This window comes from Hyla sarda, chromosome 5, assembly GCF_029499605.1.
Source record: "Hyla sarda isolate aHylSar1 chromosome 5, aHylSar1.hap1, whole genome shotgun sequence".
Lineage (NCBI taxonomy): Eukaryota > Metazoa > Chordata > Amphibia > Anura > Hylidae > Hyla > Hyla sarda.
The window spans coordinates 42,328,810-42,356,721 of record NC_079193.1 but is presented as its reverse complement, the minus strand read 5'-3'; the positions used below and the strand labels follow the sequence as shown (position 1 = coordinate 42,356,721).

Sequence of the window (27,912 nt, the reverse complement as noted above, 5' to 3'; positions counted from 1 at the left end):
GTACACGATGCCCCGCCCCCCCCACACTCCCATTTTGTATTTCAGTGCTGGGACCGCTGTGTGATTGACACAAAGGTCCCAGCGCATGCGCCCTTCAACTAATGTAACGTGCGCGCTGCTGAGTGTTATCCAGCAAGCACTCGCTCCCGCGCTCTCTGCACCTAACCCTGCGCTGGCACATTGAGGAGGACATCGGCGGCGGGAGCTAGCGCTCGTTGGAGGAGCGAGCGCTTGCTGGATAACACGCAGCAGCGCGCACTTTACATTAGTTGAAGGGCGCATGCGCTGGGACCTGTGTGTCAATCACACAGCGGTCCCAGCACTGAGATACAAAATGGGTGTGTGGGAGCGGTGTGGGGGCGGCTTGGGGGCGGCGGGGCATCGCGTACCTCACACCACGCCTATCCAACCGTCAGTGGCTTTGAATAAAAACACTTTTTAGCGTCACGAAAGCCTGCAAATATGAGGTAAAAATATTGCTGTATACAACACCTGCATACAGTACAAAGGCTGTGTGCAGGTTATTACACTAAAATTCCATGACAATTGCGCTTTAAAGGAAATAATCTTCTGTCTGGTGACTACTTTCTTCCCGATCCAATAACTGTTAGCCAAATGATCATTCAGCTGACAGCTATTTTACGGAGTCTGGTGCCTTAACAATGACCATATATTAATAAATCAGAGGTTTGAGCAACGTTTGTTACTAATGTATGGAAAACATAGAATGCAAATGTAACATGAACACTGCCTAACTAACATATAGCATTTCATGATACTCTGTAAAATTAACTACAAAAAAAAATAAAAAAGCACTGAGGACTCGAGCCTTAGGTGACATTTTTTTTTATTTATCCTAACAGTTCATTTAGTAGGAAAGTTGTCCTGGGTTCCCCTCTGCCAAACTAAAGACTATCAGCCTTATAGGAGAACAGATAGAAGGACAAGCAGTAAACTATACCCAAAGGGATATGGGCCAGTGTAAAGAGACTTAACAGCTAAAGATACGTTATAAAATATGTCTGACTAGAGATTAACAAGGTTGTGATACAGGAATGAATTAGGGGAATACATGGAAATATGTCGCCTTAGGAAAAAGCAGTCAGTGCCCTGAACATTGAGGTGTTGATTTGTTTCCTCTGGATCAGTAAACATTCTGTAATAGCTGATGAGCTGCCTTCATATTAAAGTTTGGTGATATGAGTAAAGGGGTTTGTGGGGGGGGGGGGGGGGTCCACCTATATCCCTGTGGTCCCTTAAACTAGATGGAGCCCTGTCTTTTGTGGGTTAAGTTGAGCTGAGCTGGTGTCATTTTGTCCCTTATATATACATAATTGTTTAATTTATATAAATGAAAATTTTTGTGAAAATTCCAGTAAATTCCATGCAAACAATCATACCCATGCTATTTTGTGAGATTACCAGTTCCTAAAGGGGTACTCCACTGCTCAGCGCTTGGAACAAACTGTTCCGAACGCTGGAGCCGGTGTCGGGAGCTCGTGACGTCATAACCCTGCCCTCTCATGATGTCATGCCCGCCCCCTCGTTGCAAGTCTATGGGAGGGGGCGTGACAGTTGTCACGCCCCCTCCCATAGACTTGCATCGAGGGGGCAGGGCGTGACATGAGGGGGTGGGGCTATGACGTCACGAGCTCCCAACACCGGCTCCAGCATTCAGAACATTTTGTTCCAAATGCTGAGCAGTGGAGTGCCCCATTAACAACAACATGATCTCCTGACCCCCTGTCACAAAGCAAATATACACTCTGTCTATGAGTGAACACCCAGTAATTGTTACGCAACTAAAGCTTCTGGAGTGTTCTGCTGTGATATTGTGTTGACTGAACTTTATGGGATATTTATCAGAATATTGTAACTGTTTGTTCCATTTTTTATTATTTTGTGTCATATGAAGACACAAGGAGAATAATTTGTCCGAATCTTTAATACACAAATGAACCAGCATTGGTCCCATTACAGTGCCCCGAGGTATAGCACTTATAACATTAGTCCAGATAATGTATGAACAGTTTACCACAACCCTCTAAGCCCGTTCTTTTAGCCAACTTTCTATCCATTTACCAACTGTTCTTTTAGACACAGTCTACTCTTTACCTTATATATTAAGTGCCTGAGGCACAGTGTCAAGCACAAAAAAAAAATGAAATATATTCCATGCACTGCCAACCCTCTGTCCAACATCTTACTCACTTCTTCAGAAAAGTAAGTCGATTTGTTTGACAAGATTGGGCTTTTATAAAGTGATGCTGGCTGGTGCTTTTTATATAATCTAAACTGTATTTTTAACTGTGTTCCTTCCACAGCCGCCCCAGCACCTTTAGACAAATAGAAGATGAAGTTACTATTCTATAAGCTCAGTCTTCTTCTTAACTAGATACAGTATCTGCATCTTAATAGGGGATTCATTGCTTGAGACTCTAAAAGTTGAAGCCATAAGCCACAGCTACCATGGGCCATGGCATCGGAGGTCTGAAATAAACTGTAAATGCCATCTAATCCTTTTGTTTGACTGTATGCTTATTTTTATTTTATTTTTTAAATAATGGGGTGTTCTTACTTTTCACATGACTGTATATCTGTCCGTTTGACACGCTGGCTCAATACTTAGCAGTTGGTTTAAGTTTATCCAAAGGAAACACCTGAGTAGAGTTTAAAGGGGTTATCCAGGAAAAAAAACTTTTTTTGATATATCAACTGGCTCCAGAAAGTTAAACAGATTTGTAAAGTACTTCTATTAAAAAATCTTAATCCTTTCAGTACTTATGAGCTTCTGAAGTTAAGGTTGTTCTTTTCTTTCTCAGTGCTCTCTGATGACACCTGTCTTGGGAACCACCCAGTTTAGAAGAGGTTTGCTATGGGGATTTGCTTCTAAACTGGGCGGTTCCCGAGACACGTGTCATCAGAGAGCACTTAGACAGAAAAGAACAACCTTAACTTCAGAAGCTCATAAGTACTGAAAGGATTAAGATTTTTTAATAGAAGTAATATACAAATCTGTTTAACTTTCTGGAGCCAGTTGATGTATAAAAAAAAGTTTTTTCCTGGATAACCCCTTTAATGTCTGCCTCTTGGTTACATGGGTGTCCTCCAAATACTACAGTTTCCCCACACATATCAAAATCAAGCTTAGGCTGCATTCACATCTCGTTTTTACATTACGGGTGCCGGATCCGGCTGGGAGAGGGGCGAACCGGTTGGCTCATTTTTGACCCGTATGCGGTTTCCTGACCGGACCTAAAACCGTAGTATACTACGGTTTTAGGTCCGGTCACAAAACCGGATACGGGTCAAGAATGAGCCAACTGGAGTCACCATTTGACTCCGGTTGGCTCATTAAAGTAAATGGAGTTCAGCGCTGGTCCGGCTGGGGTACGTGAGAGCCTGGTTTGCCCCTCCCCCAGCGGGATCCGGCACCCGTATTGTAAAAACGACATGTGAATGCAGCCTAAGCCTAGATTTACATCTTCTTGTATAAGAAACAGAATAGTCCGGCACAGGAATAGCTGTTGCAATAATTTTCTACAGTCAGAGCATAAAGCACCGGTGTCATAAAGTGGGGCTCTGCTTTAGATTTTTTTCCCATTCAGATATTGCTAGATTTACATCTGCAAGGCCTCTGTTGCAAATTTCATTCATGAGTGGTCAACTGAACCAGACAGTCCACTGCGTGACAGGAACCAACAGATTACAAGAGGCCCCTATTTACTCTAATGGGGTCTCTCTGGTTTACGGCTGGTGTCCTTTGGCTGAATTGTAACTGGGCTTAAAATACTTTTGTTTTATCGTTCAGACACCCCTTGAAACATATTAAGAATTTCTAATGATATGTGTTTCTTATTTTACATTTTACTTTCTATACTAATATCTACTGTAAACATATGCCCTGAAACTGTCCAATGCTATGCTATGCTATGGGATAACATTGTTCAGTCTATGCAATCGAAAGCTTACATGTAATAGTCCCCTATTATCACTACAAAATAGTGAATAAAATGTTAAAAAATAAGGTAATACATGTGAATAAGCCCCTTCACTAATAAACATTTGATTCCCCCATTTGCCCATTAAAAAAATTATAATAATGTAAACAGAAATAAACATATTAGGTATCTTCATGTGTGGAAATGTCAAAACTATTAAAAGATCAATGTTTATGAAACCTCACGGTCGATACCAAAGTGATGAATTTTGGTCTCTTCCTATACCAAAAAGTCGCATCAAAATAAAAATCGGACTAATAAAAACTACAGATCACAGTGCAAAAAATTAGCCCTATACGAAATATAATATAACATAAAATAAATATACGAAAAAATAAAAAAGTTATAGGGGTCAGAAGAGGACAATTTTAAAGGGGTACTCCTCTGCTCAGCGTTTGGAACAAAATGTTCCGAATGCTTAGAGACGGCGCCGGGAGCTCATGACATCATAGCCCTGCCCCTCATGATGTCACACCCCGCCCCCTCAATGCAAGTCTATGGGAGGGGGCGTGGCAGCTGCCATGCCCCTCCCATAGACTTGCATTGAAGGGGATGGGGTGTGATATCATGAGGGGCTGGGCTATGATGTCACAAGCTGCCGGCTCTAAGCATTTAGAACATTTTGTTCCAAATGCTGAGCAGTGGAATACCCCTTTAAGCATACTAATTATCATACAAAAAGCTATAGATTTTTAAAGGTAGTAAAACAAAACAAAACCAATATATTGGGTATCATTGTAATCAAATAAACCTATGAAATAAAGATAATGAGTCATTTTTACCAGAAAGTACACTACGTAGATACAGAAGCCCCCAAAAAGTTTCAAAGCTGCTGTTTTTTTTCCCTTCAGGTCAGGCTATTCACAATGGGCAATGGTCACAACCACTCCCCCCCCCCCCCTCCAGTCTATTAAATGCTGTTCCAAGCAGCTCAGAAAGTATGGCCGCCCCTATAATAAAATACTTAAAGATGGGGATAAAAAATTACAATCAGAACATTGAACAGATTACAAAAAAGTATATGTTTCAGTATTGGGCTAAAAGCAATAAAATGATCTAGGAGATACATCCCCTTTAAGAATGAAATAAAGTAATATGGTTGAATATGGTTTATTTAGAGATCCCCCAGGCAGTGCGTAAACCTCACAAACTATGAAGGGAACACAAGTGAAAACAATTTGGGCCGGAGTTATCAAAGTGATATTTCGTCACAGTAGGAATTGGATTTTATCTCCAGCCAACCACTGTAGCATGGCTGCCAACGCAACCCACATCAGCGAAACAAGTCATTTATTTTAGTATTTTTTACGTTCAGACATAAATATGTATTTCATTTTCTTATATATATATATATATATATATATATATATATATATATATATATATATAAACGGGATGAGTATTTAACTCAGGGCGAGTTCACCACTCATGGTGTGACGGAGCTTTCAAGGGCCCCTAAGCACTCCGCAGGCATTCTGGGTAGGGGAATATGCAAATCAGCTCATTACATCACCTTCTCAGGCGAAGTTCCCTGGTATCAGCTTAGCTCCAGTTATGGAATATAAAAAGCTAATCGGGATTAATGCCAAGCCAGAACTCTCTCTCCAGTAGGAAAGAGGGACCCATCTGCAGACAGCTGTTTCGGGGTTCTTGACGAGGGGCTGTCTGCAGATGGGTCCCTCTTTCCTTCTGGAGAGAGAGTTCTGGTTTGGCATTAATACTGATTAGCTTTTTATATTCCATAACTGGAGCTAAGCTGATACCAGGGAACATCGCCTGAGAAGGTGATGTAATGAGCTGATTTGCATATTTCCCTATATATATATATATTATTATTATTATTTTTTTTTTTTTTTACTGTATATAACTTTTTGATGGTTGCATATGTTGCATTAAAGGGGTACTTCACTGCTCAGCGTTTGAAACAAACTGTTCCGAACGCTGGAGTCGGTGTCGGGAGCTTGTGACGACATAGTCCTGCCCCCTCCTGATGTTACGCCCCGCCCCCTCAATGCAAGTCTATGGGAGGGGGTGTGATAGCTGTCACGCCCCTCCCATTGATTTGCATTGAGGGGGTGGGGTGTGACGTCATGAGGGGGCGGGGCTATGACATAACGAGCTCCCGGCACCAGCTCCAGCATTAGGAAAAAGTTTGTTCCAAACGTTGAGCAGCGGAGTACCGCTTTATCTCTATTTGTGTGCACTATTTTTCTGTGTGCTGAATTACACTATTATTCTGATTGCTGTGTTCACTATTTGTCTGGAAACTTTGTACAATATTAATTTGTATACATAATAAAACTATTTATCTTGATAGGGCATGAAATTATCTGGACATTGTATGTATTATTTATCTTTATTTAGTATGCAGTATTTATCCAGGCACTACATGCCCTTTACACTTAGGCTACATTCACACTACCGTTGCGCCCTGTCAATTACGACCATCAAACTCCCTTTTTTTTGGGGGGGGGGAGGGGGGAGTTTGACGGAGCACAACAGGCAATAACGGGTCCCGATGGACCCCATTATAGTCAATGGGGTCCGTCGGGCGCTGCTATTTTCAGAGAGACGGTATTTTCAGACGGTGCAAGCACTATTTTTTCTCCCGCTATTCTCCCAGCGACCCTGGTGGCTGTCATGACGGTACTGTGAAAGGGGCCTTAGTGAGTTATCAGTGGATTTCACGCAACAGATTTAGCAAACGTGCAGGTTCTACACTTAATGGGGCTGGTGCATAGTATCGCCACTTACATAGTATCGCCACTTATGAGCCATACAGTAAACAGTGGTACTTTGCACACTACTGTTTACTGTACAGGTATGGACTACTGTCAAAATGATGGGAATCCCTGCTCTGTATGGGGTTTCACACTCAAGAGCAGAAGGTGAGCCAGATTTGGCGAAATTTGTGCTCCTGAGCTGGGCTCGTGGCTATAGCTTGTTCTTAAAGGGGTACTCTGCTGCTAGACATGCTATCCCCTATCCAAAGGATAGGGGATAACATGTCTGATCGCGGGGGTCCAGCTGCTGGGGACCCCCACAATCTCTGCCGCAGCACCCCAGTCATCCGGTGCACCACGCCACCTCCATTCATGTCTATGGATGGAGGCGTGACAGCTGTGTACTGGCCATCAAGCTCCCTCCCATAGAAATGAATTGAGGGGGCGTGATGTGACGTCACGATCATGGATGCCCCAGGTTTATGTGACTGTAACGCCGCAGCACTGGCCTGGAGATAGCGGGGGTCCTCATGGCCAGAAACCCCGCAATCAGAAATGTTATCCCCATCCTTTAGGGGGATAACATAACATCCTTTTATATATATATATATATATATATATATATATATATATATACGCTTGCTTTGTATTGACATGGAATAAACACCTCACTTTGAATCCAGCTTACTTTTTTCTGTACATTGGACCTTGACCAGAGTCACCCTGCTGCGTACACCACCCACACTTAGGACTTGATGTGCTGCTCTACAAGTTTGCTTTTTGCCTATATATATATATATATATATATATATATATATATGTATATATATCAGTATCCAAAAAAAGGCAAGAAGCGGCACTCCAGCATTCAAAGTGAAAAAGTAGTGCTTTTTATTCACCCATCATATCAGCAACGTTTCAACCCTCTCAATGGGGTCTTTTTCAAGCTTGAGAGGGTTGAAACGTTGCTGATATGATGGGTTAATAAAAAGCACTACTTTTTCACTTTGAATGCTGGAGTGCCTCTTCTTGCCTTTTTTGGAAACTTACAAATTTGGAAGCCTGTGGTCTGGGCTTGGGCTCGCCGAGCACCCGCTGGTTGTCTTCATTGTGCCACTTCCACATCTGCTATTTGGACTATATATATATATATATATATATATATATTTTTTTTTTTTTTACTCTTAACATACAAGTACATCCCCTACATTGGTTTTAAAATAAATATTGGGATATGTACATTGCTGTTCCATTTAAACTCTATGAGACGGTCGAAGGTAGCCAAATGCTTTGCTCTTATCCTAATATTTATACAGGAACAGAATCCAGCATGGATGGCATTGACCAGGATCCCACAACCAGGAAGAACAAGAAGAGTTCAAGCTGGATGGGTCCCATATAGTGTTATCCTTTATTACAACATAAACATATTAAGGCATAGTTGGGATCATGTAGGATCTGACGGGTTTTGGTCATGTGGACCTTAGTCAGGGATTACTGTACTATGCTATCAATACAGTCCCAGGGTCTGAATGTAGCAGTGCACATACAGTACTTGACTGCAGATCTGTTTATACAGAGGCACTTGGGAACCCCTGTTTATGTCAAAGGTGGGGGTCCCAGTGGTTCTAAACTCCACTAGATACTTATTCTGTGGATAATCTTGAGATAACCCTTTTGCATGATGAGTTTATTCTTATAGGACAATGGTTTCCAAACTGTGGCCCTCCAGATGTTGCAAAACTACAACTCCCAGCGTGCCCGGACAGCCGTTGGCTGTCCGGGCACACTGGGAGTCGTAGTTTTGCAACATCTGGAGGGCCACAATTTGGAGACCACTGTTGTAAAGTTACAATCTGTTGCAAAGAATTCAAGTTCTAATAGGACTATCCATTTTATTGTATACTGATAGATTTACAGTTTTCTAGCAAACCACAAACAGAGGGATTGAGAACCTCAGATCAGCCAAATGAGCTGCCAGCGAACATTTGCGGCTGACTCTAATATATGTTAATCCGGTTAATGGGATGTTTAAATGGTTTTCGAAAACTTTTCTTCTACATTTCGCTTGGGCTTTAAAGCAGTGAACATTGGATATCTTCTCCTTTTAAAACCTGTCAGTTTTATTGGGAAATGGCTGCTTATTTCTATTTTTAGGTTGTTAAAGGGGTACTCCAGGGGAAAACATATATTTTTTTTCTAATCAACTGGTTCTAGAAATTTAAAGGGGTATTCCAGGCAAAAACTTTTTTTTTTATATATATCAACTGGCTCCAGAAAGTTAAACAGATTTGTAAATTATTTCTATTAAAAAATCTTAATTCTTCCAATAGTTATTAGCTTCTGAAGTTGAGTTGCTGTTTTCTGTCTAACTGCTTTCTGATGACTCACGTCCCGGGAGCTGTCCAGCTCCTATGGGGATATTTTCCCATCATGCAAGGGATATTCTCCCATCATGCACAGCTCCCGGGACGTGACATCATCATTGAGCAGTTAGACAGAAAACTTCAGAAGCTAATAACTATTGGAAGGATTAAGATTTTTTTTATAGAAGTAATTTACAAATCTGTTTCACTTTCTGGAGCCAGTTTTGCCTGGAATACCCCTTTAAACACATTTGTAAATTACTTCTATTTAAAACATCTTAATCCTTCCAGTACTTATCAGGTGCTGTATGTAAGTTTGACCACAGTGCTCTCTGCTGACATCTCTGTCCATGTTCGGAACTGTCCGGAGCAGGAAAGGTTTGCTATAGGGATTTGCTGCTACTCCGGACAGTTCCTGAGACAGACAGAGGTGTCCGCAGAGAGCACTGTGGTCAGACAGAAAATAATTACACAACTTCCTCTGGAGCATACAGCAGCTGATGAGTACTGGAAGGATGAAAACATTTTCATAGAAGTAATTTACAAATCTGTACAATGTTCTGCCACCAGTTGATATGAAATTTATTTTTTTCCACCGGAGTACTCCTCTAATTTTTAATGGGCACTATCAGATTACAAAACTTTACATATGTTGTACAGCTCGGCAAAACATTAACTTTTTTAATATACTTAATACATTTTTTAATCTCCTTTTTAAAGAAATTGTGACTTAAAGGGGTCCATCCCCGTGCCATTCAGAACATAATCCTGTCCAGCTGCAGCATAATCTTTGTCACAGCTGAAGTACAGGCAGGGACAAAGTCCATGAAATGAGGGCGGGACTAGCACTCCACTGTGCTCACTCCTGTCCTATCAGACTGCAGTGATTGGACGAAGAGACCCAGCACAGCAGACAATCATAAATAACACATTGTGATATCACAACTAGAAATGAGCGAACTTACAGTAAATTCGATTCGTCACGAACTTCTCGGCTCGGCAGTTGATGACTTTTCCTGCATAAATTAGTTCAGCTTTCAGGTGCTCCCGTGGGCTGGAAAAGGTGGATACAGTCCTAGGAGACTCTTTCCTAGGACAGCATCCACCTATTCCAGCCCACCGGAGCACCTGAAAGCTGAACTAATTTATGCAGGATAAGGCATCAACTGCCGAGCCGAGAAGTTCGTGACGAATCGAATTTACTGTAAGTTCGCTCACCTCTAATCACAACTAACTGTGTCAAATGACAAACTCATCTCTGGCCCATTTTTATGATAGATACAATAGCCATGAACATTTTTGTGCATATGCAGTCAGACTTATGTGCATACATTCTCAGGTCACCTCACTATATACAACATGATGAGAAAACATTAGAACATGTTCTGTGGAGGTCTTTTTTATTTGAAGATGTTCAGGGAACCAAAGAAACGCAAAGCAGATATGAAGCTTTGATGTGGGGTTGTGTTCTACGCTTTGTAAAATACAAATTAATGCCATAACTAGTACAGGAATTTCCACTCCAAACTACATCAAAGAGACTGGTATTGATAGAGACTGGTATTGATAGAGACTGGTATTGATAGAGACTGGTATTGATAGAGACTGGTATTGATAGTTTGTACAGCAAAGAAAAAAACATAGTTCTGTATACAAAGTAGATTAACTAAGAAACTTATCTTGCTTCAAATGAACCTGGTTAGTGAGCAGAGGCTGGCAGGCAAATTTCAGCCTAGGGGCCAAACATACAGACTTGTCCACCTGCTTTTCTCCACCCCATTATAATATATATATATATATATATATATATATATATATATATACACACAACCAAAGGATAAATTGGCCAGCACTATTGATCCAAACTATTGTAAAAACCTGGCTTGCAGATGCAGGCTGCTGGGCTAAATATACAGCAACAGGAGAATACAGCAGCACACTGCTAGCACAAAGATACAGATGAAACATGAGTATATAGATAAAACTTGAGTATATAGATAGAACATGAAGAGCTATACAGCTGTAATGCAATAAATGAAGATATGAAACTATGAAAATATGAGGTACTTTGCTTGCAAATTTGGCGCCAAATAGCGTGGACCGTCCCACCACGGTAAGGTGACCTCATTCTGGGACGATTCCTACACTGTGTATATGCCTCTGTGTGAACAGTACAGCAGGCATGCAAGGTCTGAAACATCCAAGGCCCCTTATATACACCTAATAGAGGTGGGTGGGGTGCAGGAGCCAACATGGAGGTAGCCACTCCCTCGTATGTATAATACAACCAAAGGATAAATTGGCCAGCACTATTGATCCAAACTATATATATATATATATACAGTGATCCCTCAACTTACAATGGCCTCAACATACAATAGTTTCAACATACAATGGTCTTTCTGGATCATTGTAACTTGAAACCAGACTCAACGTACAATGTACAGACAGTCCAGATCTGTGAAACGTGTCACAACTGGAAGAACTGACCAATCAGAATTGGCATTTTACTGGTAAATCACCTCTATTACTGAAGTACAAGCACCGAATGGCTGTCTGGTAGCGCCCCCTACAGTACAGGCAGGAACTACAAGTTCTGTACTACTCCTTACCTGTGCCAGGGTTAGCTGCTCCTTTGGACACCAAGTAAGGGCGGCTCCATGTGGAACACTGTGTGTACTGTATAGGACCCTGAAGAAGCTTCTGTCCTCTACATGAACCATTGTTTCCCAACCAGGGTGCCTCCAGCTGTTGCAAAACTACAACTCCCAGCATGCCCGGACAGCCGTTGGCTGTCCGGGCATGCTGGGAGTTGTAGTTTTGCAACAGCTGGAGGCACCCTGGTTGGGAAACACTGACATAGACAGTGATTTACAGCTTCCAGCAGCTTTCTTACTTTTATATGTATGGAATTGCTTTATCTGTATTAGTTATCTACTTATTTTTCTGTAATCCTCACCTTTTCCTATTTTTGGATGACATTTTGGTGGCTCCAGAACCAATTACCAGGTTTCCATAGAGTTATGGTCTCAACATACAATGGTTTCAACATACAATGGTCGTCCTGGAACCAATTAATATTGTAACTTGAGGGACCACTGTATATATATATATATATATATGTGCTGGCAGTGTGCTGCTGCATTCTTCTGTTGCTGTATATCTAGCCTAGTAGCGTGCACCTGTAGGCCAGGTCCATATAATAGTTTGGTATCAACTAAAGTGCTGGCTGACTTATTCTTTGTCTGTATTGCACATACGGAGGAGTGGCTACCTCCATGTTGGCCTTGCACCCCACCCACCTCTATCAGGTGTGTATATAAGGTGGCTTGGATGTTCCAGATCCTGCCATGCTTACTGAACTGTTCACACAGAGGCATATTCACAGAGTAGGGTCCGTCCCAGGAGGCTACCTTATCGCGGTGGGACGGTCCAAGCTATTTGACCGCCGGCGGAGACAAATTTGCGAGCTAAGTGCCTCACTATTTCATAGTTTCACATTTGCATCTATTACACCATAGCTGTATAGCTCTCCATGTTTTAACTGCATATTCATGTTGCACCTATATCCTTGTGCTGGCAGTGTGCTGCTGCATTCTTCTGTTGCTGTATATCTAGCCTAGTAGCGTGCACCTGTAGGCCAGGTCCATATAATAGTTTGGTATCAACTAAAGTGCTGGCTGACTTATTCTTTGTCTGTATTGCACATACGGGGGAGTGGCTACCTCCATGTTGGCCTTGCACCCCACCCACCTCTATCAGGTGTGTATATAAGGTGGCTTGGATGTTCCAGATCCTGCCATGCTTACTGAACTGTTCACACAGAGGCATATTCACAGAGTAGGGTCCGTCCCAGGAGGCTACCTTATCGCGGTGGGACGGTCCAAGCTATTTGACCGCCGGCGGAGACAAATTTGCGAGCTAAGTGCCTCACTATTTCATAGTTTCACATTTGCATCTATTACACCATAGCTGTATAGCTCTCCATGTTTTAACTGCATATTCATGTTGCACCTATATCCTTGTGCTGGCAGTGTGCTGCTGCATTCTTCTGTTGCTGTATATCTAGCCTAGTAGCGTGCACCTGTAGGCCAGGTCCATATAATAGTTTGGTATCAACTAAAGTGCTGGCTGACTTATTCTTTGTCTGTATTGCACATACGGGGGAGTGGCTACCTCCATGTTGGCCTTGCACCCCACCCACCTCTATCAGGTGTGTATATAAGGTGGCTTGGATGTTCCAGATCCTGCCATGCTTACTGAACTGTTCACACAGAGGCATATTCACAGAGTAGGGTCCGTCCCAGGAGGCTACCTTATCGCGGTGGGACGGTCCAAGCTATTTGACCGCCGGCGGAGACAAATTTGCGAGCTAAGTGCCTCACTATTTCATAGTTTCACATTTGCATCTATTACACCATAGCTGTATAGCTCTCCATGTTTTAACTGCATATTCATGTTGCACCTATATCCTTGTGCTGGCAGTGTGCTGCTGCATTCTTCTGTTGCTGTATATCTAGCCTAGTAGCGTGCACCTGTAGGCCAGGTCCATATAATAGTTTGGTATCAACTAAAGTGCTGGCTGACTTATTCTTTGTCTGTATTGCACATACGGGGGAGTGGCTACCTCCATGTTGGCCTTGCACCCCACCCACCTCTATCAGGTGTGTATATAAGGTGGCTTGGATGTTCCAGATCCTGCCATGCTTACTGAACTGTTCACACAGAGGCATATTCACAGAGTAGGGTCCGTCCCAGGAGGCTACCTTATCGCGGTGGGACGGTCCAAGCTATTTGACCGCCGGCGGAGACAAATTTGCGAGCTAAGTGCCTCACTATTTCATAGTTTCACATTTGCATCTATTACACCATAGCTGTATAGCTCTCCATGTTTTAACTGCATATTCATGTTGCACCTATATCCTTGTGCTGGCAGTGTGCTGCTGCATTCTTCTGTTGCTGTATATATATATATATATATATATATATATATATATATATATATATATATATATATATATGTAGATAAATAGACATATATAGCCAAGGAGAGGAGTTGTGTTGCAGTCAGCCTTGGAGTGTGTTGCTGAGGTGGTGGAGGTGGATGCAAAGACTGAGCACTAGTGGGACAGGTGATGGTAGATGTGGTAAGGATACTATAAGGCATCATGGTGGATGTGCTGAGGGGGAACAAGTAGCCCATGATCAGACATCAGAAGTTCTTACTGAGAGGAGTGGTAGGGATGATGAGAAGTGTGATGATGATGATGTCATTAATGAAGAGTGAAGCCGATGTAGGGCCAGACGTAGGCCTGTTATTCTGATCAGCTCAGGAGCAGGTGACGGCAATGCTGCTGCATCTCTAGGCTTGAGAGAAAAGAGTTAGAGGAGGGGCAGATGCGGGTGGTGGTGTGCCTATCTCATTACAGTGTCCTGCCGTGTGGAAATACTATCTTAACAGATGTAACAAACCAGGCAGAGTGCTGTCTCTGCAAAAAAAAAGTAAGGCATAACCAGGGTCTAACTTTAGGAATGATGGCTGTAAATAAGCACATGGAGCGGCATCACAAGGCTTGGGTACAAGTATGATTAGTCCACCACTGCCTGCTATCTGCTAGCTACAACTAACACCAGTCCACCACTGCCTGCTGTCCGTTGGCTATTACAACTAACACCAGTCCACCACTGCCTGCTGTCTGTTGGCTATTACAACTAACACCAGTCCACCACTGCCTGCTGTCTGTTGGCTATTACAACTAACACCAGTCCATCACTGCCTGCTGTCTGTTGGCTACTACATATACCACCAGTCCTCCACTGCCTGCTGTCCGTTGGCTATTACAACTAACACCAGTCCATCACTGCCTGCTGTCCGTTGGCTATTACAACTAACACCAGTCCACCACTGCCTGCTGTCTGTTGGCTATTACAACTAACACCAGTCCATCACTGCCTGCTGTCTGTTGGCTACTACATATACCACCAGTCCTCCACTGCCTGCTGTCCGTTGGCTATTACAACTAACACCAGTCCATCACTGCCTGCTGTCCGTTGGCTACTACATATACCACCAGTCCTCCACTGCCTGCTTTCCGCTGGCTACAACTACCACGAGTCCACCACCTATGTTGCTGCTACTACTAGTCAGTCTAAAACATACACAACCCGAGACCCCAAAAAAAGTGATAATTCTTTTAAACTTTTCATACAAAAGCTATTTATTCTTCACTATTTTGAAAACAATTTCCAGTTACAGCTCTCAAAAGGGAGAATTTTCGAAATGCTTTGAAAAAGTCACTGCATCTTCTTCATTTGCTAGCGACAAAAACTCCCAAACAGGGAGAATATTTGATAATTTTTCCAACTTTTCAGTGTTTACAAAAGCTTTTTCTTCTTCACTATTTTGACACACCAATCCTGTTGCAATTCTGCAAACAGAAAGTAAGGTATGTCCAAGGCCAGAGTTTATGAATTATGTCTCTACATAACCACATGGAGCAACATCACGAGGCCTGACAACAACTATCCCTAGATCACCACTGCCTGCTGAAACTGACACTCGTATTGTGTGCATAAAGGAAAGATTACTGGATAGCCATACTCTTAAAGGGGTACTCTGCCCCTAGACATCTTATCCCCTATCCAAAGATGTCTGATCGTGAGGGTCCCAAAGCTGGGACCCCCATGATCTCTGTGCAGCACCCGGCGCTCGTTTAGAACACTGGGTGTGGGTGGCAGGGGTTGTGATGTCATAGCCATGCCCCCTCAATGCAAGTCTATGGGAGAGGATGTGACGGCCGCCATGCCCCCTCCCAAAGACTTGCATTGAGGTGGCGTGGCTGTGACGTCACGACCCCCGCCGCCCGCTCGAAGCATTTGGAACAAAATGTTCCAAATGCTGGGGCAGCGGGTTACCCGTTTAAGACCCTCAGTATAAAGCCAGAAGGTGAAGGAGGCTAAAATGGATCTTTATAAGGAGAAGCTGTATAGCCAGCTGGCCACAGCTTTCCAACAGCAAACACCTAATGAACATGGGTCTACTCTCTTCTCCCCACTGAGTCAATGCTCCACTCCATCTGGCATCTGGACAAGATTACAGACCTACACAAGGCTGGAATGGGCTACATGACCATCGCCAAGCAGCTTGGTGAGAAGTTTACAATAATCGGTGCCATTATTTGCAAATGGAAGAAACAGATGTTTATTGCTTCTTTGGCAGCCTGCGCCCCCTCCCCAGATGTGTTTCCCAACCGGGGTCCGGGTTCCCCAAAGCATAGGTATGCCACTAACTGTTTTTCTGTTTTTTTTGTTTTTTTTGTTATTCTGGTTGTCACTGTTCAAATAAACTGACCGTTATTTTTCCCTTCCCTGTATGTATAAAAAAAAAAAAAAAACAGATATTGTACTTACTCTTTTTTCTTCGTAAATTCAAGTAGAGAAGAAACAGACATGGTCGCACATGTATAACATGCACAGTGATCTGAGGCTTCTCAGCAAAATGTATTAAACTAACAGGTTGTTAGTGTACTTAATGATCGTGAAGTGTAAGCCTGCTAGCCACGGCCACCTATAAGTAGCGGGTCCCTAACATCCCTAGCATAAAATGGGGAACGACCCACTGACAGAGGCGTCCCACCAGTGTGGCACCAGTATGAACAGGTGTACACGGTCACTTTCCATGTGCTCCCAGTCAAAGACTGGGAAACTGCCAGAAAGAATAGGGCCCTTTGCAGCTGCCAATTTACATAGGTCTGGGCTGAGGGGGAGGGGTAGAGTGCTGACCAAGTAAAAATGTCATTTTATGCTAGGTATGTTAGGTACCCGCTACTTACAGGTGGCAGTGACATGGCTGGCCGGCTTTCACTTCATTATCATTAAGTACACTAATGACCTACATTTTTCCTGAGAAGTCTTTGGTCACTGTGCATGTTGTGGATGTGCGACCATGTCTGTTTTTTTTTCTACTGAAATTCTCTTTTTTCTATGTTACAATGTTTTAAAAAAGTACAAACAATTTTATTTCAGCTCCTGTTTCTTGCGATCCTCCCTCTCCATAAAGTATTACTCAATTGCAAATAGATTAAACCAATTGACTATGGGATCACGCACTTTGCACAATTTTATATTGGTAAGGTAGGACCTAAAACCACAATTCATAAAATGAAATATATCTGGGATCTGTTTCTCTGGAGCATGCACAAGTCCATGACACGGTTTTAGGAGGGTGTAAATTTACAACTGGAAAATGACGGCAACCATGTGGAAACGGTACTGTATGTAAACCAATACTGGCGGGTGAGTTATTGTTACATCACGGAAAGTCAAAAAGGAAAATGGACAAAAAACAAACAGATTATTAACTGTAGTGAACAGGATGTACTAAAGTAGCCTGTAGTATTCTGCACCGTGACACTCGGCGAATTTATAGGTGGTAAATTGGAACATTTATCTAATGTCCGAGACAATGTATTTTCTCTTTTACTGACATGAAATCAAGCTCCATCGCAAAGCAAGACAATACCGCGGCCGTAAATCATTACAGGGCTTTTATTATTATGTTCTAGCATATTTGGCCGTAACAGTTCACTCGCAGCCTGGATCAGTTTAGATTTTTTTTTTTTTTTTTTTACAAAACTAAATGCTGTTTTTTTTTCCAGACAATGTATTTCAGCCAGATGTCAGCGAGAGGTATAACTTTATGTCAGAACAAGTTCCCTTTTTTATTTAAATATTTTTTTTTTTGTGGACGAAATCTGGTTATTGCTTATAACTCATGGTATTGATTTTGAGTGATCCCAAACCCACATTAGGCAGCTGTGAATGTGAAGTAGATGTAGAGCAGCCAGAAATATGTTTTATTGCTTATAACTGATGGTGTTAATTTTGAATTATTTTGTTAAGACTCATGGGCCCGACATCAAAATTAAAGATCTCAAACCTACGTTTAGCAGCTGTAGACGTATGTAAGAAGTAGTGCAGCCAGAAATATGTGTAACCTTTATATATATTGGGTCCATCCTTTTTTATCCTACTGCATAATTACTTTTTTTCCGTTTTTGCTATTGCGCTAGTTTTTTCTGGTCTGGTTTTTTAGCGTCTGACAAAGCGAGTTTGACGCACGCGCAACAGCTGTAACCCAGCTCATGGCTGACAAGCTGCTTCCCTAAGAGCCCGTCCGCATGCACCCTTTGTTTCTGCACCAACGAAAATAAAGAAATTTAACACTGCATCCCGGTGAGTGACGTCCTTTGTTTCTATCTTTACTGTATATTAAGAAGACTTGTGTTCACGGGACTCGGAACCCGAAGGATTGCAGTGTATACCGGCTACTGATAGACTGGTTTACCTCATAGACTGCTTTACCTCTAACATACTCGTGTTGCGCTAAGCGCTGTGGGAGACAGGTGCCACGGGGTAGTTTCTCCATTTAGTCGATTTTTAAGGGAACCTGTCACCACTTCCACACTTAATTTCATACTCCCTAGCACTATATGTTTAATAATTACTCTGTCAATTATTATTAACACCATCTCCCATTGGCTAGGATATGTCAATACAAGCCGATGAAACAAGATCCCAACAGTTTGATGCCAGAGGTAGAATCATAAAAGGCTTGACAGGCAGCTTCAAAATGCCTCTCTTTTTCCTATAAAAAAGAAAAAACTGAAAAAAACATATAACAAATAATAACGAAACAAAACAGCACATAGCAAAGCACATCAGCCACAATGATCACATCAAGCATAGATTGGAATAATCTTATGATATACCTTAGAGTATGGAGAGAACACAGCATATAGTGGAACTTATGATGAATAATGAATGGACATCATTAAAAGTACATCTACATTTTTTCAAAGATGATAACCCTCATATTGACTGAAATCACGTTCTGGATAGAAAAAAATGAAATATTATATGAGATATAATTAAAGCCCCCTCTATATAGAGATGCATATAATGGATATGAATAAATTACCTCCAACTGTACGCTCCCTTTATAATGAGCACTACAGCCAAACAACAATAGGAGTACTCTCATAGATATCACTAGAAAGTACAGCAAATAAACCTATATTACAAATCATATCAGTGGCGTTGCGACCCGGGTGCGGGGGGTGCGGCCCGCACCGGGTGACACCAACCTAATGGGGTGACACCAAGACGCTCCGTAGCCGCACCCCCCCAGCTACACAGACACTACCTCCCCCATCGGTGCCCGACCGGCCTCCCATCCGTCAGCACAACCCCCCCCCCCCCCCCCGCGCTGTGTGTGCCCGTCCATCAGCAACCCCCCTCTTTCTCCTGCACTGTGCGCCCGTCCATCATCACACACCCCCTCACCTTCACCAGCATTGTGCCCGGCCTCCGCTCCCACGTCTGCGCCGGCCTGACGTCACACCGTATGGCCGCGCAGGAGGACGTCAGTTACGTCACTCGCACGGCGCCCGGTGAGAAGGAGCGCTGCGCTGGATGGGTGAGTGTGTGTGTCTGTCTCTATCTATGTTTGTGTGTGTGAGACTCTGTGTGTGTATGAGACTCTGTGTGTGTGTGACTGTGTGACTCTGTGTGTGTGTGTGTGTGTGTGTGTGACTGTGTGCATGTGTGTGTGACTGTGAGTGTGTGTCTCTCTGACTGTGTGTGTGTATTTGTGTGAGTCTCTCTGTGTTGTATGTGTTTTTTTTTGTGTGTGTGTGTGTGTGGGGGGGGGGGGGGGTATAACCAGCAATCTATTGTGGGGAACCTGCGGCCTAATGTGGGGAAACTACTACCAAGTGTGGGGAGTGTATGCTACCTTATGTGGGGAGTGTATGCTACCTTATGTGGGCAATCTGTGCTACCTAATGTGGGGAATCTGTGCTACCTAATGTGGGGAATCTGTGCTACCCAATGTGGGGAAATTGCTACCTAATATAGGGTAACTGGTACCTACCTAATGTGGGGGAACTGGTACCAAATGTGGGGAATCTATGCTGCCTAATGTGGGGAATAGATGCTACCTAATGTGGGGAAACTGCGACCTACCTAATGTGGGGGAACTGCTGCCTACCTAATGCTCCCCCCCCCTGGCAGTAGCACCCTCATCATCCACCAGCAACACCCCCCCCCCCCAGCAGCACCTCCATCAGCAGATCCTGATGGTGGATGATGGCGGTGCTCCTGCCAGGAGGATGATCCTGCCGATGGATGATGGGGATGATACTGCCAGGGGGGATGGCTAGTAGCACCCTCATCATCCTCCAGCAACACCCCCTGAGTAGTAGCACCCCCATCATCCACTAGCAACACCACCAATACCCCCCTCCCGTGGTAATAGCATCAGCTAACGGATGTTGAGGGGTGTTACTGCGGTTGTGGTATTATATTCAGAGGGTGCACTGTATGGCAACGTTATATTCAGAGGGCGCAGTTTGTGGTAGTATTATATTCAGAGGGCGCAGTTTGTGGTAGTATTATTAGAGATGAGCGAACTTGCAGTAAATTCGATTCGTCACAAACTTCTCGGCTCGGCAGTTGATGACTTATCCTGCGTAAATTAGTTCAGCCTTCAGGTGCTCCGGTGGGCTCGGAAAGGTGGATACATTCCTAGGAAAGAGTCTCCTAGGACTGTATCCACCTTTTCCAGCCCACGGGAGCACCTGAAAGCTGAACTAATTTATGCAGGAAAAGTTATCATCTGCCGAGCAGAGAAGTTTGTGACGAGTTGAATTTACTGTAGTTTGCTCATCTCTAATTATTATATTCAGAGGGCGCAGTGGGTGGTAGTATTATATTCAGAGGGTACAGGATGTGGCGGTATTATATTCAGGGGTACAATATGTGGCAAATTTATATTCAGGGGTACAGTATGTGACAGATTTATATTCAGGGGTACAGTATGTGGCAGATTTATATTCAGGGGTACAGTATGTGGCAGATTTATATTCAGAGGGTACAGTATGTGGCAGATTTATATTCAGAGGGTACAGTATGTGGCAGATTTATATTCAGAGGGCACAGTATGTGGCAGATTTATATTCAGAGGGTACAGTATGTGGTAGTATTATATTCAGTGGGTACAGTGTGTGGCAGTATTATATTCAGGGGTACAGTATGTGGCAGATTTATATTCAGAGGGTACAGTATGTGTTGGTATTCAGAATGTACAGTGTGTGGTAGTATTATATTCAGAGGGTACAGTGTATGGAAGGTTTATAATCAAAGAGTATAGTAGTATTATATTTAGAAGATACAGTGTCTCTCAGGTTTATAATAATAATTGTTTTCATATAGAGGATGAGAATGCGCTGACATAGTGAGGAGACGTGTGGGCATCACATTCTGCAGAGAGAAGTTTTAGCTGGAACAAGTCCTGGCGGTATGTACCATCCGAATTAGATAAGGAAAGACTATAGAGAAGACGTCACCTGTAGTCACTGATATCATTGTACATTCTCCTCACTATAGAGAAGACGTCACCTGTAGTCATTGATATCATTGTGTATTCGCCTCACTATAGAGAAGACGTCACCTGTAATCACTGATATTGTGTATTCTCCTCACTATAGAGAAGACGTCACCTGTAGTCACTGATATCATTGTACATTCTCTTCACTATAAAGAAGACGTCACCTGTAATCACTGATATCATTGTGTATTCTCCTCACTATAGAGAAGACGTCACCTGTAGTCACTGATATCATTGTACATTCTCTTCACTATAAAGAAGACGTCACCTGTAATCACTGATATCATTGTGTATTCTCCACACTATAGAGAAGACGTCACCTGTAGTCACTGATATCATTGTGTATTCTCCTCACTATAGAGAAGACGTCACCTGTAGTCACTGAAATCATTGTGTATTCTCCTCACTATAGAGAAGACGTCACCTGTAGTCACTGATATCATTGTGTATCCTCCTCACTATAGAGAAGACGTCACCTGTAGTCACTGATACCATTGTACATTCTCCTCTCTACATCAGAGCTGTAGTCACTTGTCAGTTCTACAGTTAGGTCAGTGAAACTACAACTCCCAGCATAACCTCACCACTGCTCAAAGGGGTACTCTACTGGAAAACATTTTTTTTTAATCAGCTGGTGCTACAAAGTTAAACAGATTTGTAAATTACTTCTATTTAAAAATCTTAATCCTTCCAGTACTTATTAGCTGCTTTATAAGCGATTCACAGGAAGTTATTTTCCTTTTTAATTTATTTTCTGTCTGACCACAGTGCTCTGTGCTGACACCTCTGTCCATGTCAAGAACTGTCCATAGTAGGAGCAAATCCCCATATCAAACCTATCCTGCTCTGGACAGTTCCTGACATGGACAGAGGTGTCAGCAAATAGCACTGTGGTCAGACTGGAAAGAACTACACAACTTCCTGTGGAGCATACACCAGCTTATAAGTACTGTAAGTATTAAGATTTTAAATAGAAGTAATTTAAAAATCTGTTTAACTTTCTGGCACCAGTTGATATAAAAGTAAATGTTTTCCAGTGGAGTACCCCTTTAAGTAATTCTGGGAGCTGTATATTTCAATGGTGAAAACTTCTTTAACACTTTCCCATTCTGTGGCAACTGGTATATCTGATTATTATACTGGAATTTCTCACAATGCGCTACACCAGTGGTGTCTGTCACAACAGGCTAAAAACTTACTGAGGGGGGGGGGGGAGGTATGGGGGTGACACCATTTTCTACCGCACCGGGTGACACCAACCCTAGCAACGCCACTGAATCATATACTATAAAACACTCGATAAAGATAGCACACGGCAATGCCCATTATATAAGGTTCATCCAGACACCAGTTAATATCAAGTTTAATTACCATAGCACTTTAAAGTCAGCTAAATTCTCTGATATATACAGGGTGGGCCATTTCTATGGATACACCTTAATAAAATGGGAATGGTTGGTGATATTAACTTCCTGTTTGTGGCACATTAGTATATGTGAGGGGGGAAAACTTTTCAAGATGGGTGGTGACCATAGGGGCCATTTTGAAGTCGGCCATTTTGAATCCAACTTTAGTTTTTTCAATAGGAAGAGGGTCATGTGACACATCAAACTTATTGGGAATTTCACAAGAAAAACAATGATGTGCTTGGTTTTAAAGTAACTTTATTCTTTCATGAGTTATTTACAAGTTTCTGACCACTTCTAAAATGTGTTCAATGTACTGCCCATTGTGTTGGATTGTCAATGCAACCCTCTTCTCCCACTCTTCACACACTGATAGCAACACCGCAGGAGAAATGCTAGCACAGGCTTCCAGTATCCGTATACACTGCTATATACTACTATATACACCGCAGGAGAAATGCTAGCACAAGCTTCCAGTATCCGTATACACTGCTATATACTACTATATACACCGCAGGAGAAATGCTAGCACAGGCTTCCAGTATCCGTAGTTTCAGGTGCTGCACATCTCGTATCTTCACAGCATAGACAATTGTCAGATGACCCCAAAGATAAAAGTCTAAGGGGGTCAGATTGGGAGACCTTGGGGGCCATTAAACTGGCCCACGACGACCAATCTACTGATGTGTTTCCCTCTTTATGCACTGAAGCTGGCACGTTCCCTGAGTTTTTCCAGCAAGATGGTGCACCACCACATTATGGGTGTCAGGTCCGAACATTCCTAGATGAGCAGTTTCCTGGAAAGTGGATTGGTCGTCGTGGGCCAGTTGAATGGCCCTCAAGGTCTCCCGATCTGTCCCCCTTAGACTTTTATCTATGGGGTCATCTGAAGGCAATTGTCTATGCTGTGAAGATACGAGATGTGCAGCACCTGAAACTACGGATACTGGAAGCCTGTTGGATTCAAAATGGCCGACTTCAAAATGGCCGCCATGGTCACCACCCATCTTGAGAAGTCCCCCCCTCACATATACTAATGTGCCACAAACAGGAAGTTAATATCACCAACCATTCCCATTTTATTAAGGTGTATCCATATAAATGGCCCACCCTGTAGAATAGTGACAGCCAATCATAAGGAACCTATAAACTTCACAGGATAACATAGGAATTAATTCCTCTCATAACCAATTACCCTCTATCCACCTTATTAACACAAGGCTTCCTTACCTATAGAAATTCAAACCATGTAAAGGGCCAGATGTTCGCTGTTATATAAAGCTTTCAGGCCTTTATCTCCAGCTGAATCTACATTAGACACATAATACTCAGGCCAGTGCTTCTCCCAACAATCAATACTAAAGTAACAACAGATATGCAAAACAATATATATACATCCACTGCTGAGACTCACTGTACGTGACCACTCGTTCATCAATCTTGATAAGCGGTATCCATACCCAGATACAGCTTCCTTATATATTCCTCCTTGCGCGTGCTTCCTCGCGCCCGGATCCGTACACCAACTGCGTCACTTCCGGGAAACCGGCTCCTGTTTGCGTGTCATCGATGCATTCCATGCCTCTCTATACTGAATCCCCTACTGATTGGTGTATTCAATATATCTCCCTGACAACCAAGGACTCATGCTTGCGTACCAATACTACTACGACGCGCTCCACGTCTCTCTATGCTGTATGCACTATTGATTAGTAAGTATCCTTCCTGCATCACACTAAGGGTGCATGCACACCACGTTTTTGCAATACAGTTCCTGTATCAGGTTTTTGATGAAAAACGGATTCCTCAAAACCTGACTAAACTGTATCAAAAAGTGTGTACAAATTTTAACCCATATACGGTTGATAACTGTATACGGTTTGAAAAATGATGTCCGGTTGCATCAGTTTTTTAAGAAAAAAAGTATACGTTTTTAACTTTTCACTCCATTTTGAATAAAGTTTCACTTGTTTGATTGAAATTCCAAGAAAAAAAACTGTACAAAGTCAAAAACCGTATGGAGAAAACCTGATGGAACCTTACGCCCATACAGTTCTGTACGGTTCCCATTGACTCCCATGTTTAAAAAAAAGTATACGATTTAATACAGTTTTTCACCCAGACCAAGAAACATGGTAGACTAAAGTTTTGGGTACGGGTAAAAAACTGGACAAAACCGTATGAGATGCAAAATGGACACAACCGGATGATGCGTTTGACATACAGTTTACAATGCATATAGTTTTCTATACAGTTCCATATGGTTTTTAACTTGAAACTGTATACGGGAACTGTATAACAAAAACGTGGTGTGAATGCACCCTAACAGCCACATAACACTGCTTAACATCTATAAAGAAATACCAATTGACGTATATACATGGAGCTTAAATAAGCTGATGTAATAAAAATAAAGTTCTCTTATAGCCCCATGATTCTAAAGGGAGGTACGTGTGGATGCTAGTTAAAAAGGAATATAGTGGATTATATAACATCGATATGCGGGTATATATAATTATTCATACAATAACAATCATAATGTTAGGAACCACTATACACAATCTATATTTGGACACTAAGGATACGATAATATCGAAAGTACCAATAGGGCATCAGACTAATACATATTCCTATCCCTTCACCCACCTCTAGGTGAGCATCCTAAGGGACCTACCCCTCCTAAATGTGATGGAGGTGAAGGTGGGTAAGACATCAGTCAGGTCTTTATCATTCAGCAGGATAGGCCAGTGTCTCCTCAAAATCGCCTGAATTCTCTCTGCCTGATTATCAAAACTGCCAATTAGCCTGACATGACCACCTCCACTCTCCTTTACTCTAGGGGTAAGTAGATCTTTTCTTTCAGAGGTGACAACTCTTTTATATGCAGATGATAAAATCTGTATGGGGTACCCCCTCTGGATGAATCTATCTCGCAGGTCTCTTGCCTGCTGCTTGATTGGCTTGGTTGGTTGGCTTGTTTTTTCACTGGGTCTATAGATTTGCAAAAATGGACAGCTGATGCTGCAGATGTTTTTTCGGAGCAAGAAACTGATAAGAACGATGGCTCTATAGTGTTCTTGAAATCTCTGTATAAAAAATTGTTTGAGGTGTATAAAGATAATTTGAAATGCTTTTGGGAGGTTCAATCCCTAGATAATTATCTAAAAAATAACATTATACCCAAGGGATTAAGAATTAATATTCTCCCTGCAGAGAGATCATGGTCATCTGATCTCTTAAATAAGTGGGAACAGGAGTCTATTGCCAGCTCCTTTAGATTTATAATTATTCTCCTAGAGGAGGAATGGGGTATTTTAGATAAATCTAGCAAGCGCCTGAAAGAGTTAATTGAATTTGCCTTGAAATTTAAGACAGACCCAGAGTAAGCACGAAGGGAAGCCATTTTGCAATCCTCTGTTGATAAGGTCTATACTTCCTTGAAAAAAAATGTTAACCGAATTTAGGGAGAAACGGTATTTTCATTTTCAAGACAATATGGGAAGTGCAAGTGCAGGGACAGAAGCAACCATATCAGATATTGAATCTTCTGATTCTGAGAAAAGGGGTGAACGTTATTGTCCTCCACCTTCTCCATGTAATAAGAGAAATAGAGGGAGGGGACGACGAAGATGGACGAATCGGAGGGGAGGTGGAGCTATCTCCTCATCCTCCTCTTCTGTATCCACATCTTTTTTAGAGGGGAGGGAACCCCATATGGTTTTCGAGAGAAACAGGATCCCATAAATGTAGAGAGAACCATATCATAAATCTTTCTTCAATAATATTGTCTTCCTCTGAGATATCAGTTTTTGTGTAAAGGTCTCGGGTTTGTTCCAACCACTGAAATTAGGGCCTTTGATTGAGTCAAAGATGTTAATCTCTTGGTACGTAAGCTTAAATGGAGGAAGTTCTTAAAACATTGTGATCGTGAAAAATGTGAAGAACTAGGTATCTCAAAGGAAGACCTGCCAGATGTTAGACTGATGGCGGATTTACTGACCGAAAGCGAAAGAGAGAAAGGCCAAGGCCCCTTTACCGATTTGAAACAGAAAAGTACAAGAGCACCCCCAAAGGGATACACTTAATTTGGATGTATTCCTAGAGGTAGTAACCTGTGAACTGGAGAAAATCCCCAGATGGAATGACCAGGTTAAATCTAACGTGACTGATGAGGAGATGACTGCCTTAAAAAATCTTGAGAAGGATTCCAGCATCACCATAAAACCCTCGGATAAAGGGGGGAATTTGGTGGTGCTGGATACAACCAAATATCGTGAAATTGTTCTTGCTCTGTTGAGGGACAGTGATTCATATCGCATAATTCCTAGTGATCCCACAAATACATTTAAAGAGAAATCATAATATCTAATTGTATGGGGCTTGGAGCATGGAATGATCTCTCATCAAGAATTTAAATTAATGTTTATTACTGACCCCTAAATTCATACCTTTTAAGCCCTCCCCAAAATTCACAAAGGGGCGTCCCCTTTAAAGGGATGCCCCATTGTGTCGGGAGTGGACTCTATCACGCGAAATGTTGGAATCTATTTAGATTGAGTCCTGAGAAATCATGTTTCCTCCATGCCATCCTACATCCGTGGTACGAGTGACCTATTAAAAAAGATCGATGGCATTCAATTAGATGCCGATATGCTTCTAGCATCAATTGACATAGAAGCATTATATAGTTCCATCAGATGCGATGATGGATTGAGAGCAGTATCTTTCTTCTTGCAGGCAAGGGATATACAGTCCCAGACACACAATGAATACATCATCCAACTGCTCGATTTTTTGTTAAAGCATAATTATTTTTTATTTGACTCTCGGTACAACCACCAGCTCAGAGGGACCGCAATGGGGAGCCCAGTGACTCCCTCATATGCAAATTTAACCCTGGGCTGGTGGGAGAGTACCATTGTTTTTGGAGAGGAGGAGAGCCATTGGAATCCCCATATCATCTATTGG

The 27,912-nt window shown here is 42.4% G+C and overlaps 1 long non-coding RNA gene across 1 annotated transcript in view; it reads right to left on the bottom strand.

Moving 5' to 3' along the window:
- Window positions 1-19,635, bottom strand: part of LOC130273115 (uncharacterized) — an 86,900-nt gene extending 67,265 nt beyond the window's left edge. Inside the window, exon 1 of the long non-coding RNA XR_008843873.1 lies at window positions 19,435-19,635. This is a non-coding gene — a long non-coding RNA (uncharacterized LOC130273115). The remainder of the gene's footprint in view (window positions 1-19,434) is intronic.
- Window positions 19,636-27,912: the final 8,277 nt, after the last annotated feature.